Consider the following 14,666-nt stretch of genomic DNA (forward strand, 5'->3'; position numbering starts at 1 on the left):
CTGAGATCATACTGACGTACAGGCTACTGCAAAATCTAAGGTTTTCCTGCCGTTTGTTAAAAATGTAACGGAAAGAATAGGGAGGATCTTGACGAAGCGGAATATTACCGTAATTTACAAGCCCACCAGGAAGATACAGGAATACCTTAAGCCTGCCAAGGATGCTCGGAAACCATTAGAAAAAGCTGGAATGTATAGGATCCCATGCAGCTGTGGTGATGTTTATGTGGATACTGTTGTTACTTGACAAGACAGCCAAGTCACTAGGAGAGGAAGCCGAAAGGCACGCGTTTAAGCTCACGCACGCTGGCGTGAGGTCTGGAACAGGTAAGGGAATTTATAGTAGCAAAGAACGTAAGTAACTACTGGAATACTTAACTTTAATTCATAATTGGTGAACATCGGTCTGACGTTACATGCATCACAAAATAAATAGCAAATGATAATGGCGCCTTGCTAGGTCGTAGCAAATGACGTAGCTGAAGGCTATGCTAACTATCGTCTCGGCAAATGAGAGCGTAATTTGTCAGTGAACCCTTGCTAGCAAAGTCGGTTGTACAACTGGGCGAGTGCTAGGACGTCTCTCTAGACCTGCCGTGTGGCGGCGCTCAGTCTGCAATCACTGATAGTGGCGACACGCGGGTCCGACGTATACTACCGGACCGCGGCCGATTTAAAGGCTACCACCTAGCAACTGTGGTGTCTGGCGGTGACACATCAGATACCACTAAAAGCACTGTTTCTAAACGTTTGGAAGAGCACAAGGGAAATTGTAGAAGAGGAGAAACGGAACGATCAGCTGTTGCGGAGCATGCTTTCCAGCCAGGGAACCACAATATTCGTTTCGAGGAGACGCAAGTACTAGCGACCACAACCGTATATTACGAAAGGTTCTACAGGGAGGCAATCGAAATCGCTAAACACTCAAATAATTTCAACCGAAAGGAGGAGGGCGTAAAATTAAACGGTATATGGATGCCGGTGTTAAAGAAGATGTGTACCACCCGTCCAGTGGGTGTGTTGGACCTTCCATCGAAGATGTCTCCCGCAGTCGGAGACGAAACGTTCGGAATCGACACAGAATTCATCAACCGACCACGGCATAACAGCCCGGATAATTATAATGGACATGATATTTCCGGCCGTGAAAGTCTACATTTTAGTATCAGTGTCCGTCAATCAGGAAATTCCAGACGCGGCCCGATTACCCCATCATCAACCCCTAAACGCCTTCACCAGCGGCCTCTACTTTCCCCAGATACAAGCTGCTTCTTGGCCGAGCGGTTCTAGGTGCTTCAGTCCGGAACCGCGCGACCGCTGCGGTCGAAGGTTCGCATCCTATCTCGGGGATGTATGTGTGTGATGTCCTTAGGTTAGCCATGTTCACGTAATTCTATGTTCTAGGGGACTGATGACCTCAGATGCTATGTCCCATAGTGCTCCGAGCTATTTGAACTATTTTAAATCTTTCACTATGCGTTCTGCGGGGTTAGACGATGGGCGGAACTACGAGATAAGTTCAATATCATTTTCCTCCGTTTTAATTTCTGCAGTCAATGTTGATATCGGAATTGCGGCCCGTTGTCCGAGATTACCCGTTTCATCGGCCCGATCTCTCACACGAAATCATTTACAAACGCCGCCACCACGGTTCTCCCCGCTGCTTACCTCAGTAGAGCATAGCAGACAAATTTTGATGTTAACTCCACGGGTACGAGAACGTATGCATAGCCAGACTTCATCCGAGTTATTGACAAGAAGAAGGCCACCGCAGTAACTTCCGCCTGGACCTGTTTGGAAATATCGGGTACATCGGAGTGGTGAAAAATATGGTCGACGGCATGGTCCTTTGACATGGATTACACACTCTGATCACCTGCTGTATTATTTTTAGCATATTATTAAAATAGCACATCTCCGTAGCTTCCGAAAGCTCTTCCGTTACCCGAAGTGTCTATAGCTTAGGTGGGTATACAACAGTAAATTACAGATCATTTCCTCAGGTATTACCACTACCCATCGTGAGTGTCCTATGCTCCGTTTTGGAAAAGAATCCCGTTTTCTACACTATAAAATTGCCGAATGGCAGTTTTATTTCTGTCAATCCACTTTTCCTTCACTTCTTTGAGTTTCGGGTCCTTGTTTTGTTCGCAGCCGACGCTCTTTAGTGTCACTGTCACACAGTTTTTGAAGGTGAAATTTTTAAGGTACAGAATGCTGAAATTGTTTTGGTCCAGGTCACCGACTACTCCGTGTGTTAGGGCTATCGGAGCCGGAGACAGAGCGTCTGCAGTCAGGTTCTTTTCCCCTGATATTGTAAAGTTGTATTCTCGTAGGTAAAGCGCCAGGCGGGATATCCTGCAGTGGGCCAGCTTTGCCGACATCAGGAATTGTAGTGCCCGATGGTCGGTAAACACCTTCGTGTTTCTTCTGTACAAGAAGTATCTAAATTTACTGAACGCCCAGACAACTGCCAGCCCCACGAGTTCCGTGACCCAGTAGTTCCTTTCTGCTAGAGACAGCACTGTGCTCACTAAAGAAACCCAGGTCGACGAATCGTTAGCGTCTTCTCTTTGAAACAGAACCGCGTCAGAGCCGTTCGCCGAACTGTCCGTCATGAGGTACAAGTCGAGACTTAAGTCTGTATGTGCGAGAATAGGTGCATTTACTAATGTCTCCCTCAACCTTTCGAATTCGTCCTGTGCTTGAGCGTCCCAATACCAAATCATATTCTTTCCAGTCACCACGCAGAGAAGTGGCGTGGCCAACATGCTTAAGTTCACCAATATCTTGAAAAAAATTACGACTCCTAAGAATCCTCATAGCTCCCTCTTCGTTGTTGGCATTTGAAATTCAGCAATCACTTTAATTCTCTCTGGGTCTGGTTGTATACTGTCCACCGGAACTATGTGACTTTAAAGATTTATTCTCTTACTCCCAAACTGCGATTTCTTTAGGTTCACTGTTATACCGGCTCGTTCAAAAGCGTCTAGTACCTCATTGCGTTCTTCCCAGGATTTTTCTGCTATTAGCATCTCGTCAATGTATAATGTTATTTTCTCACGTAGGTCTTCAGGAAGGATGTTGTTCGGGACTCGTATGAACGCGGCCGCAGAAACATTCAGTCCAAACGGAAGCCGTATAAATTGGTAGCAGTTCCCATGTCACAAAAATGTGGTGTACTGACTACACTCTGGATGCAACACGTTTTGCCAGTAACTGGCTCTCAGATCAATGAAGTTTAATACCTTCACTTCATGGAAACGTTGTGTTTTGTTGGATATGAAAACTGTTACACCAAGAAGCGTAGGACCGATATTTATCAGTTTTTGTGCTCATGAACACCATGTACGTGTCATTAAATAATTCATTTCTTTAAAAAAATACGCCCTGCATCATCAGCATGATGTGTGACTCCCACCGACACGATTACCGTCTTGTGGCACGAAAGCAAACCAATTTATTGCCGTGAATGGAGCACGAGCTGCATCAGAGCATCACGATTTCTTCTAAAAGCTGTTATATAACTAGATACATTTGATTGCATCCCACATGTGCTTTATGGATAGCAAATCAGAGGACCATATAGTCAAGAATCCGTACATTCCTCAAAGCGATTGTCGTGCAAACATGTGCTCTGTGGATAACAAGTCGGAGGACCATATAGTGAAGTATATTCAAGTCAAGACCGGTATATAAGCGGTTATGATGCGAACGGCCGAGTGAAATATTGCGTTATCCCAATGAAATATGCCATATGGCAATAGGTCATGAAGATTATGTAAACATGGAAAAATTTTTGAAATTTGTGGTAAGTTCCCGTGGGAGCAAACTGCTGAGGTCATCGGTCTTTAGGCTTACACACTACTTAATCTAAGCTATATTAACTTACGCCAAGGACAACACACACATCCATGCCAGAGGGGGGACTCGAACCTCTGACTAGCTGATGACAACATGTTTTATTATAATTGCCATTTACTGGCGAGCAATAGCATTCAATGAACAATTACCAAATCAGTCCATGTGTTAAATGGCTCCCTACACCATAGTGCCATGAGTTTGGGAGAACTGGTTCGTCTTGCGAGCTTTCACCAAGACGTCTGCGGACACATTTCCGTTGATCTGAGCACCACAGAATGAAACGACACTCATTGCTGAACACCACTAATTGCCGCTCAGTTTCTATTCTGACTATGTTTCAGTACTAAACGAAATCTGGCAAACCAGCTTCCGATTAGCTGTTACGATGGTTCCTGGTGATGCTCTGCCTATAACCTTTTCCCAGATTCCGGATTTGTCGAACACAGTTTCATCAGATAGAGTCGAATTGCAGAGGGCGGAAAAATAAGGAAACGCCAAAAACAAAGCACATCACCACTCCTGTAGGAAAACCACTGGCTCTCGAAGCAGCTTCCAGTCGTCTCGGAATGTTGTATGATCGGAAGATGAGTAGGTTGTTTACCTAACTAATAATCAAACCAAATTAAAAAAGATTTTGCGTGCGATCTTGACTTAATGGATTATCAGACCCTACTATGGAAAAAATTTAACACATATGACATATCTCCTGGTTGGCAATGTTTAAAAACTTTATAAATACAGCACCTGCATCGGTACCTTACATCATTCTTCAATAACGGCGATGTCACGTAAATATGGTACGGGCGGATACCGATTACACACCCTCCCCTCTAATGTAGACCACAAAAGATCAACGATTACGAGATATTGTGCCTTCGATGGCCAAGGTACATGAGACAGTTCATCCTCATGCTCATAAAGGCAGTCGTGTACTTTGCGTGTGGTGTAAACAGGCAGCCTGACGTCTCGAATTCAGTACCTTGGGGAACAAAAGCTATAACATGGGATGGAAATGATCAGCCAAAACCGTCACACAATCCTTGGCAGCAGTATGGACTTTGACAGTAAGCACAGAGCCCATCGTATTTTAAGATATGGCTGCTCCAATAGTCACCGATCCCCCGCCATGTTTCACTCTCCGGACGTAAACTCGGCTAGAAGATGGAAAATATGGAACAAGACTCATCAGATCAAATAACTCTTCTTGTTTCCTCTATAGCCCATATTTGGTGGCTTTGGCACCTCGTTTCCCTGTTACCGGTACAGGCATTTGCGTCATTGACGAATGAGTTAGGAATTCCAGATCGCCTTCCAATCCCCTGCTTATGAAGCTGCCTGCGTGTTGTTTTGGTGGTTACTTGTTCGAGAGTGCAACATTCAGTTGCACAGTGACTTTTACAGCTGTCATCCCCTTAGTTTTTGTCACAATTCTTCTCAAGGACCATGTGCCACTATCACTTGTCACACACTTTCGTCATTGTTGTGACGTAGCGAATGATGCTTTCTCGCTTTCCCTGTGTGTGGTAGATACCTTCGACATGATGTCCCTTGAAACACCGAACGCTTCGGCTGCCTTGATTGCGGAAATACCTACTACAAGAAACATTGTTCTGATCACGACCACAAATTGTAACGTATTGAGGACGTTGCAAAGCAACGGTTCGTGCCAAAATGTAACAGTGCAATCTGCTGGCTTCACTAGCACCGGAAATTATATTCAGGCATGCATTTCTCATGGAAATAATATTTGATCGTGCGGTATCCATTCTGAGACGACTCGGGCCTATTCTTCTTGTTGCATTATTGTCCGGAGTCCACCTAGTCATCACTCTTTCCGCAGTTCTTATTTCCTAAGATAAAATTTACTGATACGTGGGAATGAAGTAAATTAAATAATATACAACGGAATGATGAAACTGTTCCTCGCTGTCGAATTCAATATTGAGAGAACTTTATATCCAGCAGGGCCATGAATTTTCCTGGTAAAAATTATATTTGCGCATCGTGGGATCATACATCGTCAGTCCAAAAAAGTTTCGAGATCGTATTACTGTAAATTAAAGAAAAGCTGAGATGCTTTCGGTATTTTTCGTAACCCCCTATCCCATTCTCTGTTTACAATGCACAGAACGTCCATAGCACCGTGTGAAACTGGCAGAAAAACCCTTCTTCGGGATATCGTTCAAGAATCGTGTCACATTGCCTTGAACGTCGGTTTTGTCGTCAAAATACTGGCTCATAACGTGGCTTTCGGCATTTTATCGTTTTATGTTCGGTTTCGTGACTTCGGTGTAGTCAGTGTCTTCGAAGAAAAGTGTCATGGCGTCCCTCTTTCCGGTAGTTCTATTCTGTAGCAGTTTCTGTTACGTCCTGTCCAAGTTACATCGAGCTATATTACAAAACAGTGAAACATCTTGGGAAAGTTACTTTCGTCCTTAACTTTTTGTACACCTGTGCTCATTTGCCTGCACTTCCAAATAGTGAGGATGGCCTTTACAATTTACGAAGATATGCAGGCCACAATTTTGACGCAACCACGATGCGTTTCTTAAATTTCCAAAAGCATAATAGAATACGACATACAAAATTAAAGATATAATTTTTTCTTTGTTGAACACTGCAACGAATTTGTGGTGACAGCTTACGCTGAAACCCTCAACTCGGGAGGTATTACCAGCTTCCAAACTACTGCCTAGAGGGTTATCAGAAAGGAACGTAAAACAGTTTCATTCGGACAAACAGCAGCGAAATCAAGAAATATGAAGGCAGTTGGTAAAGCTTCTGTCGTATGGTCTGGCCTTCAACATGAACACATTATCACATCTACGTATCCATTACCGATTCTATAGTGACCGACAACAGTACAAACTAGAGTGAGATTTCGTAGCTTTTTCCCAGAGAAAGTTCTGATGGCATGCCGAAGAGGAATTTTCTTTAAATCGCAGGATCCGCTCCGTGAAACTGAATATATTTGCGTTGTTTGCTTTACGTAGAGGGCTTTTCTTCCGGTAACAGTAACAGAAAGAACGAAGGACGCGATTCCAGGTACGCCGGCAGGTACTTATGCAGCCTAGTGCAGATAATTTAAGCAAAGCGCAGAGCCTTGAATAGGAATGCCGCCACTGGGAGTCCCAGCTCATGAATCCCTAAATATGCGCACATCTCGCGTCCGGTGTGTTTGCAGATCAGTATCGCCGTGTTCCGGATTCTGCCCCCGCGCATACCTCAGAGGTCGCGAGCGCATCGATCAGCTCGCCATGCGCCCTCCTCCGCACTAATTCCAATTGATCTCAGTTACAAGAGCTGCTTCCATAGCTTTGCCAACCTGACAGGCCGCGATAGCACATCAACCGCAAGCCAGGCACGCGTTCGACCTCGCAGTACAGACATTTACATAAATTCCTGCAGGCGTGGGATTATCTGCAATACACAGAGCTGACTAACAAGTACGGGAAAGGTGCGAAACAGTTCGACACGGAGAAGCTTATACGATCCAGAGCGTGATAGCTACGTTATTATTCAAGTACGGTTGGTCAAGTCTCTATAAAAATTATTGCTGCTGAACGGTATGATCAACGTAGCACTCAAAAGAAAAACAGATTCCTAGGAGAAAGGTGAAAAACGGATAACATTGAAAAAGAGACCTATATGAACAAATAGTAAGGAGTACTGCACACTAATCAGCTATCTAGTTACGATTAATCGAGATGCTTAAAGTACTAATGGTACAAGCGCTTGCTGAAGCCAACTGAGTAAATAATTACCAAGCTTTAATGGCTATTCAAGAATCACGTGAGCTACCATCGAGAGATCAGATAGTTTTTGCTGGTAGTCAATCAGTTTGTCTATGGTTGTAGATGCGAACAGAGATTTTAGAGTCGCTGCACTATTTTTATAATGTATGACAAATCTATATTCTCTTTGAATCTGAAAACGTCTTAGTGACAAGCAGTGCAAAAACATTTTATTTACTATGCTATGTTTAATACTTTTTGGTATAGTTCACTTGATATACATAATACAATACATCTTTATCATCAAACAAGAGTATGTGAATAACTAAAGAGTAATTAATATAACAAGCAGAAACACAATAATTAAACAGTAAATTCAATTAAAATACCGAAATGAAAATACAGTGGTTCAACACACTCGCGATTATTCATGGTCACTATTCATAATACCCTCACACTCAGTGTCAATAGAATAATAATCATAACTTCTTATTGTATGTCTTGACGGATGTCCTTCGTGGGCAACGGTCTTTGTGCTGTACAATTGTATTGTGCATATTTCAGTCTTCTTCATCCCTCATCCCCCTCTTTGAACACGTCCTCTTCTACCTCTACTCCCTCTTCTTATTCCCGTGGTAAATGCTGTGTAGGAATGGGCTAAATTGTTATAGAGCCGGCCGGTGTGGCCGTGCGGTTCTAGGAGCTTCAGTCTGGCACCGCGTGACCGCTACGGTTGCTGGATCGAATCCTGCCTCGGGCACGGATGTGTGTGATGCCCTTAGGTTAGTTAGGTTTAAGTAGTTCTAAATTCTAGGTGGTTGATGACTTCAGAAGTTGTCCCATAGTGCTCAGAGCCATTTGAACCATTTATTGTTCACGGATGGCAGTACAATAGGTCTAATCACAAGATTGGCTCAAATGGTTCAAATGGCTCTGAGCACTATGGGACTTAACATCTGTGGTCATCAGTCCCCTAGAACTTAGAACTACTTAAACCTAACTAATCTAAGGACATCACACACATCCATGCCAGAGGCAGGATTCGAACCTGCGACCGTAGCGGTCACGCGGTTCCAGACTGAAGCGCCTAGAACCGCACGGCCACACCGGCCAGCTAATCACCAGATTGACGTACAGTTTTGCAACCAGGGTGTTTGCGATAATTACGAAAGTGCTCGTGCTGTCATACGAAGTCGCATCCCAGACCATAACTTCACGAGTAGGTCCACAGCGTAAAGTACAGGTTGGTTGCAAGTCCTTCTAACTAACACGCAGCCATCACTGGCTGCGAGGCAATACCTGCTTTTGTCAGGAAACGTAAAGAGACCTCCACCCCACCTTCCAATGAACTCTCACTCGACACCACTGAAGTTGCAAATGGCGGTGGTTTGGAGTCAGTGGAATGCACGCTACAGAGCATATGACTTGGATCTGTCATTGTAGTAACCGAATCGTAATAGTTCGTTGTGTTAATGTGGTGCCAACTGCCGCTCAAATTGCTGCTGGTGGTGCAGTACGATGCGCCAGAGCCATAAACGAACACGATGGTCTTCCCGGTCGGTATTATTACGTAGTCTTCTAGCGACCGTCTTCACCGGTCCCTGCTACCAGTACAGTGGTACCAAGCATTTATGCGATATCGCAGCCTTTCTGCAATGTCTTAGCCCTAGTATGTGATCTCATCCAAACTCACTGACATGTTGATAACAGCGTCTCTTAAAAGGCAGTCTTGACTGATATCTCATCACGCCCAAAGACAACTAACGCTCACGGCCGTTGGAGCGTGTATTTAAAGGAAACCTGATTTGCGTCCTCGGTAACACTACTAGAGTCACTCTTAAGCGACTGGAGATAAATGTGAATAGAAATAATCTTTCAGATGTAGAATTACACCTACCAACATTCGTCATGCCGCACAACTCCTTGGTGTTGTGATTTCTTTCCATCAGCGTATTTTGTTGCTTTCTGCCTTTTAAACAACTTTATCCTTTGCTATGGCATTCGTGACTTTAACTGAAGGAATGTATTCTATTTTCATTCCCACTACAGAAATTGTTCTGCTGTCTTGCTTCACTGCTTCCTTCGTCCGCCCCCATAGCTGAATGGCAGCCGGCACGGTAGCTCAGCGCGTTCGGTCAGAGGGTTACGTGCCCTCTGTAATAAAGAAACTGAGTTAATCGATCATCAGCGAACTTCAACGGATGTCTTATGACGTCCGCCCCGAGCAGACGCAACGAATAAAAGCGAACAGAATTAGATAAAAAAAATGGTTAGCGTGACGGACTGCGGTCCTTAGGGGCCTGGGTTCGATTCCCGGCTGGGCCGGGGATTTTTATCCGCTCAGGGACTGGATGTTGTGTTGTCTTCATCATCATTTCATCCCCATCCGGCGCGCAGATTGCACAGTGTGGCGTCGAATGTAATAAGGCGGCCGGACCGGCCCCACAAGGCGCTCATTTCCATTTACTGCTTCCTTCCTGTCTTGGGGAACGAATACATGTTCGAAATGTTTCTCTGCCTTTCCAGAGACATCGAGATCTTTATCACATACCATATATGCAAGTGGTATTACGAAATATGCATTAAGTGCCCTTAAAAGCATACCCATTAGGATATTGCTGAACTTTCAGGAGAAAACCTACCTATTCATTCATTGAAGACATCAGCAACTCACCTTCTGCCCGTCACTTCACTTCTTCTACTTTTATTCTAAATGCAGTCTAGAAAGTGATATACAGCTTAAAATTTAGCATCACCGACTACTGCACAACGCTGGAAATTTCTTGTATATTTTTTACTCAGAAGAGCACCACAATTTAGCTTTCATAATGTGCTTTTATCTTATTTTCTACTATCGCTTGTGCTCACAGCCCCACAGTTATCGGTGACAATGTAGTATCTGTTAGTGAAATGCTCTCGGTACTCCAGGAGATGGTAGGTATGTCACTGCCACCTGGCTGCAAACCCAGAGCTTTTAACCAAACGTATACACAGCGAGAGCCTACATTCACTTATAAGATAGTATATTTTCGACATACGAGTTTTTCTTAAAACTTGTTTTTACACACACAATCTGGAAACACATAATCATAAACGTTACTGGTTTCTGCATCAACTTACCTACCCCAACGTGGACGCTCAAATTCCAACCCATGCTCAAAGACATATAACACCTCTGCATATCCTTCACCATACGGAAACTAGATTCCCACTATGTCCCCTCTGATCACCAACACTGGTGTGTTTGTCACCATCTTAAACCTGCACACTCCATATCTGGTACACACTACTGGGGTAAATTATGAGCTACATTCCTCCACACCCCATTGCCCGACTTGTGGTGGTTTGACGTAGAGCAGCATTAATGGTTTTCTTGTATCCTTTTAATGAACTCCCTTATAAGTAAATCTCAATTATCTATTGCATTTTAGACACACACTTTGAAGAAATGTATGTGGACTGCTTGACTGAAGTCTGTTTTTTTAGAGCGTCAGAAGATATTATTATGGAACTTTAATCTGTGAAATATTATCTTGCTTCTCTTATTTAAATCTGATGAAAATATTTCAACAGTAATAACCACAGGCGTACATGACATGTATATTTTTGGAAAGAGAAAAACATTAGTTGCAAATTTAAATTTTCATACTTCATGTTCCCGAGAATAACTTCTGGAGAGTTGAGAACAAGTATTTGCATTAACACTATAATCTTATGTTACCTGATCTCACTGAAATATTCGATAATTTGTTGACCGATTATCAGTAATTGTTCTTAAGTTTATTTAATTTAAAAATTTGGTCTTAGTAAGTCAAGGTCCTGTTTGCCTCGATTGAGAGTTTGCTTGTAAGTGTTAATAAAAATCTTCATACGAACAATTTCAACCCTCATTTGGCACGATCCTTCAATTCTCAGGCAACCTTACCTTGGTAGTGTGTGCTATTCCGGTAACTAGAGCGTATTTTTTTTTTTTTTTTTTTTGAACTTGAAGGATTGAATTACTCAGAACATCATCCATATATACGTACAACTTTAATTATAATCAACCTGTATTCGCTATGGCTAGGGCTCCATATATGCTTCTCAGCAGGCTGTTCTTCGGAACCATATTTTTCTTTGTGGAATAGTAGAATAAAGATCCTTGATAGTAGCGTAGATTTTTGGCAATACTACGGATTCACATCTATGAAGTAAAGTAAAGCGATTAGTTGTGGTTGGTGTTGTAAGGCAACCTCCAACTGATCACTTTGTTCACCATAAACCACATATTTGTGAAACCTTTGTCAAATAAAAATGTTTGTGTGACGTTTCTTTAGCGATTTTTTTGTCTTTTGATGTTATGAAGAAGTAAATCTATTGTTATTTAGACCAGAACTCATCCTGGTGTTCTGATTAACATTACCTTTGCCATTTTCATTAAAGACTTGATTACAATTGAAAGTAGGGAGTTTGCAAGAAATAGGGCTCCATTAACTGCTTCAGATGGAAATATAACTTCCATGTAGACAAACAAAGGCACAAACATACGTAAATGGAAGAAAAAGAGTGCTGAAAACAGGGTGTACCACCTGCCAAAAAAAAAAAAAAAAAAGAAAAAGAAACAGACAGACTGAAAGGGAGACAGCACCAACAGAATTGAAAATAAGATGGCTACAGACGCCTAACAATGAGTACATAAATCTATTGCTACTGAGCATCGGTTTGGTTATGACAACATACAGCCCCCCCCCCCCCCCCCACACACACACACACACATACACACACTATTTTAGTTGAGTCAAAGATGCATATGGAATTTAGAAATTAAGTGATGGATATTGTTACAGCGTAAAGTCAAGCGGTAGCACGCCAGTCGGGAACGACAGGGAAGAGAAGGCTGTGAGAAGAAGTGAGCCAACTGCATGCTGACTGACCTTACGTAAAGGACGACAACGCAACAGCAATGGCCTCTTTGTGAAGAGGATGTAAGCGCCGCTACTGACTGGTGATGGTCCACTTGGATAGCAGCGTCAACGTGAGGCATTTCGAAAGCTGTTCAGGAATGGCATTTGTCAGTTAGAGATCAGCAGTCGCTGCAAAGTCTGATTATTTCGTATGTCGCTATTTGCTTGTGACACATCTGTGTAATTGCATAAGTCATGTATTTTTATTGTTGTTTTTGTAGTAAAACTCATTAATAGGAGTTGTTTGATGGTTGGTCTAGCGAACCGAGTAGACAGGATTCCTAGACACAAGATTGGCGAATAGGTGAACGAATACCAACGTGACAACCTGTTCATCTTTCACACGCAGAGACGCTAACTGCCACAATTTCGTTTGGTCGTGGGCTTTTGTGTTTTGCTGGCAAGTTAATTCTACCTTGTCTTTTCTTTGCTGGGGTGGGTTTACATTTTAACACGTTATCTTACAGCGTATTTTCTATTCAGTGTTTTCAGGTGGGTGTTGCAAAGATGTTCTTTGTTTGTGTGCTTATTTTTATTGCTTGCATCGTCTGTTTATTGCATTTGCCTATTCCAAAATTAGCAACCCACCTCTCCCACCCCTGCTCAGGCGCCTCAGCTGCAAGTGATAGTCGCAACGCTGCTAACACAGATGTTTCAGTTTCAGATACAGCAGATTGCAACCCTTCTCAGTACGGTATAGCAGTTCCTGGCGAACCAAACACCTAACGCTGCGCAACATGCAACAACTGTATCTCCAAGTACAACACTACCTTTCCGGCAGTTTAACGAAAAAGAAGAGAATTGGCTCGAGTGGTTGCAACAATATGAAGCCCACGTCATTACTCACGAAGAGTCAGGTACTGCTAAACTACATTATTTTTTGTCAACAGTAGCACGTGGTGTTCTTCGCCTCATTCAGAAATTGAGTGACCTTTCCTATGATCAGGCTGTATGTTCTCTAACTAACTATTATTACCATTAAGTGAATGTGGTGAAAGCTAGGTAGCAATTATTTTGTTGCAAGAAAAGTCAGAAAAACGTATCGCGAGTGGGTAACAGATTTGCAGGGTATGACGAGAAAATACAAATTAAAATGTGCTTGTGGTGCTTTATACTCAGAAGTTATGTTGCGTGATACAATCGTGTACAATGTAACTGATGTCAACCTTAAACAACAAATTTTGAAACAGTCAGATCCATGATTTCATCATGTAGTGCAAATTCTGGATCTGTATGAGGCAGGTGCCATAACAGCCGATAAATTTCAGCAGCCACTAATTTGTCGGGTTCAGTTGTCCCTTTCTCACGACCAGCCCAGTATGCAGCAGCAGCGAAAAGCCGGGTAAACAGTTCTTTAAACACGCGGCTACACCATTCAATAGAATGTAAGTCATGTCCGCTGTGCTATTCACAGCACAAACGCAAAGACTGCCCGTCCAGACAAGCACAGACTTACGTTTGTGGCAATAAAGGTCATGCATAGTCCATATGTCTGCAATGGAGCAAAATTCTGCCCACTTACGTAATCCTCGTCACAAGGCTCATGTAATTAGTGCAGTGTATTCAAAGCCAACTGCAGGAATTAGCAAAGCTAGCAGACCACAAGTTTCTTCAATGCCACGCCAGTCCCACAAACTTTTTTGTTCGCTTCTATCCTAGTGGGAAACGTGGGAAAATTCAGTTGAGCCCGGGTGCCTCTATAACATTGTTCAGTCTTCATACTTATGAACTGTTGGGCTTCCCACGCCTGTCTAAAACTAGCACACACCTTACGTCTTATAATGGACAAGACATTCCTGTTCTCGGAAAATGTACTTTGCCTGCCATGTATCGCTAGCATACACGAACTATGACTTTCACTGTACTATAACTATGAAGTTGTGAGAACATATTTGGCCTTGATTGATTTGATTTGTTTGACTGTCAAATTCATGAGAATGTGTTGTCAGTAACTGCATTCAATGCCAAATCAAGCTCTCTGGCTCAAAGAATTCCCTGAACTCTTTTATGAAGGTTTACGCATGGTTAACAATTTTGTTGCGTATATCACTATGAAAGACAATGGTCAGCCAAAGTTTTGCTAGGCCAGAACTGTTCCCATTGGAATACGGGACAAAGTGTCAGC

The sequence above is a fragment of the Schistocerca serialis genome, chromosome 7, assembly GCF_023864345.2.
Source record: "Schistocerca serialis cubense isolate TAMUIC-IGC-003099 chromosome 7, iqSchSeri2.2, whole genome shotgun sequence".
NCBI lineage: Eukaryota > Metazoa > Arthropoda > Insecta > Orthoptera > Acrididae > Schistocerca > Schistocerca serialis.